This window comes from Chaetura pelagica, unplaced genomic scaffold (assembly GCF_000747805.2).
Source record: "Chaetura pelagica isolate M959 unplaced genomic scaffold, ChaPel_1.0 scaffold17, whole genome shotgun sequence".
Classification (NCBI taxonomy): Eukaryota; Metazoa; Chordata; class Aves; order Apodiformes; family Apodidae; genus Chaetura; species Chaetura pelagica.
Genome location: NW_009970726.1, coordinates 6,824,767 through 6,831,688, shown reverse-complemented (window position 1 = coordinate 6,831,688; position 6,922 = coordinate 6,824,767).

The following is a 6,922-nucleotide window of genomic DNA, read 5'->3' as shown; positions in this document are numbered from 1 at the left end:
GGCAGCTCTGTGCCCTGCTCACTGGGGAAGAGGCACTGGGAGTGGGGTGGGAGAAAGGGACACTGCTGGAAGCACCATCAAAAGTGTGGCCAGCAGAGCAGGAGAGGTGATTCCTGCCCCTCTCCTCTGCGCTGGTGAGACCTCACCTGGAGTATTTCGTCTAGCTCTGGAGCGCCCAACACAAGAGGGACCTCTTGGAGCATGTCCAGAGAAGGGCAACAAAAATGATCAGAAGGCTGGAGCACCTCTCTTATGAAGACAGGCTGAGAGAGTTGAGGTCGTTCAGCCTGAAGAAGAGAAGACTCCAAGGGGGCCTTATAACAACCTTCCAATACCTGAGAGGGAGGGCCTATAAGGATGCTGAGGAAGACCTGTTCAGGGGGTAATGGTTTCAAGCTAGAGAAGGGTAGATTTAGGCAGGACATTAGGACATTAGTTCTTTACTATGAGGTTGGTGCATTGCTGAAACAAGTTGCCTAGAGAAGTGGAGACCCCATCCCTGGAGACATTCAAGGTCAGGCTTGGTGGGTCTCTGAGCATATATTCTTGTGTGAGGTGTCCCTGCTGATTGTAGGGGGGTTGGACTAGATGACCTTTCGAGGTCCCAACCCAAACCGTTCTATGCTTCTATGATTTATGGGTGGCAAAGGAGGCTGGGATGTGTGTGCATTGAACTTTAACATAGGAACGAAGGGCATAAACTGTATGAAAATGCCAAGAAGCATGGGATAGTTCTTAATAGTGTATTATCTAAGGTGACTCAGGAAACTGTAGGGTATATAGGTCATATGCAATTACAAAGGTGAAAACATGACAGGTAAAAAAAAAAGCTGCTTTGCTTTTGCCTTTGTTGGTTTATAAGTAATTTTGTAAAATAAAATACAGTCCTTGGAAGAACAGATATTCAAGAAGTTTAATTTTGTGGGGTTTTTTTGGGATGTTTTAATTCACGCATCCTCATGATACAAACTCTGACCTTTGCATCTTCCAGAATTTCCTTCCACACTGTCTAAAATGGCCATCGTGCATTTCCACGTCTGTAACAGTGGTTGGTCCAGCTGAGCTCAAGACTCCATACTTTGCAGGGGCTGTTTTCACTGCATGGAGTTCTTCTTGCCATTGTCTTCTTCCTTTGTCACCTAGCTGCATGTTTTGTATGTGGCAATTACACGCAGTGTAATTTTTATTGTTTTTTTTTAAATCCCTGCTTGTGAAGGTATGTCACAAGTGTCTCCTGCCATGTCTGCATCTGTAACAAGCCATTTGGCCAAGCCCTCCTTTATTGTCAAACTCATGAGAGCTCTAGGGTACTTAAATGAGGTTTTCTTCAGGCATTTGTCATTGGTAATTTCTGATAGATGACTGTTTTGAAGATCAATGATAAAACTAAATTAATAATATTAAATCCTGCCCACGCAGACTGGAGTTGCTACCGCTCATTCAGAACATGGCAAAATATCAATTCATGTGCTAAAGAGGAATATTTTTAATTTTTTTTTGGTGTTTTTAGAAATCCTTCAGGGGTAATTTTGTTAATTTTTGTGTCTGTAAAATGTGATCCATTTAAAATGCTTGTGAAAACTGTCATTTAGCTACATACTAGCTAGAGTAGTGACAAAATAAATGCAAACTCATTTTGAAACCCTCATATGTAGTAAGGGAGGCAGCAACTGTGCCAGGACATCATTGTATGTTTCCTCTGCTGAGTTCACAGAGAGTTATCTCTAAAATAACTATTTGTAGGAGAATTTGCAGCAGGGAAGGGACAGATCCTTGCATTGTCTTGGTTGCACACAGTGGGGTTACTGATTTCTTCACTCAACCGAGTCTGGCTGATTGGGAAAAATTGGGGAAGGTGACATAAAATGACCAAACCTGCTTGGGGGAGTTACTGTCAGCTGACTGTTCTCATCTTTTCTGAAGCCGGTAATGTAATGGGGTTCCCCTGCTAGCTCAGCAGCAGGATTACTCTGTTCATTAATTACAGCTGAGTGGAAACATGGGTGCTTTCCTTAAACGGCTGTTATTAGAGACTTTCCTAGTCACTGGGGGGAGAGCAGTGTGACAGCACATTGTGCTGGAAAGGTCAAAAATCGGGAAGACAAATATGAAGAAATTAAGATGTGTTGCTACTCCTTTGTTAGTATGAGGGTGTTTGGGTGCAGGAGCCTGTTCTTCCAGCAGAGGCCCCGCTGCAGCTTTCTGCCAGCAGCGGTAGCTGGGCTGGGGGAGGGAGCCTGGCGGAGGCTGCTTCTCGCTGCTGGGATTCACCTGGTCCCAAAGGCAACTTCCCACAACAGCAGCCGTCACTTCTTAACAATGTATTTCAGGAGAGGAGATACTCTGCTGTGGAGTCAGTATTTAGGAGATGGTTTATCAAGGCGAGTTAGCTGTGGGGTCTGGCAAGAACAGGAGAGCTTGGAGGGCACAGGACATAAAAAAAAAACAACACCAAAACCAACCAAACAAACAAAAACCCCAGCCAAAACCAGAATGCCAGAAAGAAACTTGTGTGCACACACTTGGGAGCTAGGAAGAGAAAGTCCAGCTGGCACTATTCACTTACATTTTTGGGGGTGGGATTGAAAGTTAGGACCCTGCTGGGATGCGTTTCTGCTGAGACAGCTGCAACCTTTTAGGTAATTTGGGTGGGACGTAAAATGAGGAAGGTGCTTCCATCCCAATCAAATGCCTTCTCTAAGGATACCATAAGTTGCAGAAAAGTGTACATTGCTTTTTCTATTGGAATCCTTCTGGCTGGAAGTAACTGTTGTTCTACAAGGAACAGGAGTCTTGAGAGCACTGTAGCTTTTGAAAGGTATGGCTCACCCTCGTGCCAAGGCAAAGAGGTAGAGAGAACAGCTGGGAAACAAGATAGGTATGAAGCTGTTAACAGCCAAATCACTGTCATAGTAGAAGATCTCTAGAAAGGTTGGGAAAGATATAACTTGGGGATTTAAGGGTGTTTGAAAAAAGGAAATAGATTCAGAACTGGCAGTACTGAAATTCTTGCTGTATGTTGACGTGTGTTAATATCAGTTTTGCTGAGAGTGGGAGAAAAGCCTGACTTGACTCTTCAGCTGGCAGTTTGTAAACAGAAGTACAGGTAACAAATGAGAAACTTGTTTGATTCCCTGTGATTTACTACTCTCTTAATATCCTCTCTCCTTCTGCTCCCACCGGCTGTTTTCTCAACCTTAAGCATTCTCCCTTTGAGTTTTGAGTAGAGCACCTGACTGCATGAGCTTTTAAAGTCTTGTGCAAAACAAAAGGCTCCTTAGTTGAGGGTGGTGCATGGGAGTGAAATGTGGGATCTGGTTTGGGTATGAAGCTAGAAATAGTGAAAACAATGAGGGTTCTAGGCGCAGTTATCAAACCTTACAAACTTTTTGAAATGGGTTAGTAGTGCTGTTTGTGAGTGCCAAGTGGGCAGGAGAGAGTGGGAGAAGCCCTGAAGCAAAGGAAAAGACTGGGAATGAAGCCAGGAAATCTGATCCTGTCTTATCATTTGAAACAGGCTACAGTGAATCATCATGAGGGAAGATGTGACAATAGAAAATAGATATAATAAATCCTGTCATTAGGAGGCTAGTGCTGCACTGCTTGGTGCCTCTTTATTGTTTTGAGGTTCCTGTCTCAACTTCGTTTGCTTTTTCTTTAGTGTTTTTATGGGTTTGGGTTTGGTGTTTTTTTTTCTCTATTTTTAAGGTAGAAGCAAATATTCAGAAAGAATTTTTAGATGTCTGGTTGAAATACACAGGACAACGCTGTGGAGAGAAAATGTAAAGATTTTAACCATTTTTGTAACAGAATACTTGGTTTAATAGATTCTTCTGCATTGTCAGCACACTAGTGGAAATAGCTTTCATCATTTTGAATGTCAGTGTGATAAAGTGTGTTTACCAGTATCTACACAAAATCAACTTGGCTATAAGGTTCCGGCTTGAGTAAAGAAGTTGTGTGATCAGGCAATGTGGCCTAAAAAAAAGAGGCCTAATAATTTAAATTTCAGGTAGAATGTCAGCTATATGTTTTGAAAACTTGTTTTGTTTTGTTTTTGCTAAGGAGAAGAAATATGATTTTAATGCTGTCTGATAATCTCTGTGTTCATAGAGCATTAATCCTTGAGATCTGAAGTGGAAAAGAAGAGTTACGACATTTGAAATTAATTAAATATGAAATCCATTTAGTCAAGATGTCTGCTTTTCAAACTTAATACAAAACCCTATCTCAGTTTTTTTCAAAAAGTTAAAGGGCACAGTCCAACTACTAAAGTTCAGATATTGCTGACAAGTTCTGGAGTTGCCTGTGGCCAATTAAGTAACCAGGTTTTTTTAGGTAACAATTATTATTGTGTCAGAGCAATTATTAGTTACAGGTTTTGACTGTGGATTGCCCTTTTCCTTAAGTTTTAAGTATTTGTACTTGGATTTTGTACTTTTTCACCATTATTGTGCATGAATGAGATGCAAAATCTGGAGTCCACATTCTGATTGAACAAGGTTAAATCCACATTTGTTCATTTTCTTTCCCTGAAGAGTATTTTTTAAGAAGATATTTATATATGGACACGACGTACTATCCAGTAAAATGCCCTCAGCTTGATGCACTGACCTTGGTAGGAAATACTTGATACCCATCCTATGGAAGCTAGTGTACTGTGCTGATGGGAAATTGAGATACATATGTACAGAAGGAGAAGCAGGAAGAGATCCCATTTGGGTGGGCAGGTCACTTGTGTAGAAGTGCAGGGGCCTGGTTACATGCTTTGTCTCTCAGGTCACGTCTTTTTCTCCACTTGAAACAATCCTTGAAGAAATCCAGGAACATGTTGTGGAACAAAGCAGTTCAGCATATGTGCCATGGTGGTCAGTGCTGGAGATGCCTCTGGGAGGAGAAGCCAAGACTTGTCACAGGTAGCCAAGAATTGGGAGTCTGTGTGTGTGTCTGGCCTGGTGGGGTCCTGAATTCCTCTGAGCTTGGCATCATGGCTTCAGTAACAAGAGAGAGGAGAGGGCTCACTTGCAGGTTAGCCTTTATTGAGGTGCACCTAAGAGGCTAATTTGAATTATCTGGGGACCAATGTAGGGAACTGAGCCTTGCTTTTCTCCTTCCTTGCTGCATGTTCTAACCACCAGCTATTAAGTAAAAGGGATAGATGAGAAGGTTGCTGGCTTCCTTTGGCTCCATTGTAAAAGGAAGTATCTGCCATTAGTGTGCTTTGCAGGGTCTAATCCTGTTGTGTGCTCTGAAAACACCTTTCAGACTGAGCCCCTGGGGGGACTTGAGCAGCTTCTGGAGTCTGCTCCAGCTGTAGTGCTGAGCTGTTCAGCCCTGCTGGAGACTGAGGCAGTTCTGGGCACGCACAGAGGTGAGACACCACCTATCCAGAATGTCTGGAAAAAAAAATAATAGGATGCCTCTGTGGATGAACTCTCAGGATCACCATTTTTGTCATTATTGGATTTAGCTTGATGATATGGCATGATAGCTTAATTTTGAATAAACCTTGGCCTCGTAAAAACAATCTCCATCTCTGTGAGAAGCAGAGATTAGTTTTTTCTTGATAACATGCAGCAAAGGTCTTAAAAAAAATTTTGTGGGCAACCCCAGGGTTGGATTAGTGCCCTCATTCAGTCAGAATGTGCAAAATACAAACCCTACGCAGGGCTAAAGTACAAAGCAGAGGAGATTTTGACAATGCTAAATAGAGTGAAATCCTCTTATATGATTAATAAAACAAAAGCACACACAGACATGAAACCAGCAAAGTTTTAGACTGGGCTGGCACAAGGAACTGGGAAGAGAACAGTCTGTTCTAGTTGGATGCTTTGTTTGGTATTAGCTGAAAGCTGTAACAAAGCAAATATTTCAGGAGTCCTGTAGGTCTGTATATGAGCTGACCTGGAGTGCATTGACTGCTTTCTCCATCCCACAGCACAGCTGATCCCAGCTACGTGGCAGCTTCTTGCACCACCCCCTGCTAGTCACACATTCTCTTTTCCTTCAGATTATTAAGAAGCTTCATGCTCACCTCTTCTTCCCAGCCCTCTTCCACTATAATTCTCAGCCTCTCCACTCAAATACACTTCTTTGTCGCCAACTGCCCACATCTGTGCTATGCATTTCCCTGCATTATCAACCCTCTCACACTTCACGTTTGCTTGCACTGACCTTCTGGGCATGCATGCATTTAGCACTGCCAAGAGGCAGTGGTGCCTGCATCTTCACTGGAGTCTGGTCTGTGCTGACATTAATGCAAACTTTTAGAAAGAAATGTGAAAAAAAAATCTTACGGAGTGCAACCTCAGCTTCTGGTTCTTTCTTCAATAGTTATTCAATGATACCTGCATCTGTTTTCAGTAAAAATGATGACTTTAATAATGGTAGAATCCACAGTAGGAGACTAGATTGCTGAAGTTATGTGAAGATGTCTGAAAACACGTGGTGGGGCAGTATAGTTTACATTTCAGACTGATCCAAGTAATATTAATCTCCTTTCCACTGCAATGTATGGAACATTACAGGGGAGGAATTACATTAATTCTGGGTAAATTGCACCTAGTTCATGGGGCTGAGGCCAGTGATTATACTCAAAAGACATCATGAAATAAACATGCTTAAAATTGCATGAGACAATGAGAAGAGCTAAAGGGAAAATAGAGAGAATGAAGCTGCATTCAGAATGAATACTGTGAGATTTGCCAGGCCAGGTTCATACACATTCTCTTTCACAAAAGGAAACACATAAGCAGATGAGATAATTTGGCCTACAGGCCAAAAATTTATTAGGCAAATCAGAAAGATTTAATAAAGAAAATCTACCAGATACTGCAGTATGAATGACCTTGCTCTGCCAGGTACCTGCTGGTGGCTTGGAGCATAGTGACAACTCATTCATGTCTTCACTCAGGATGTTCCA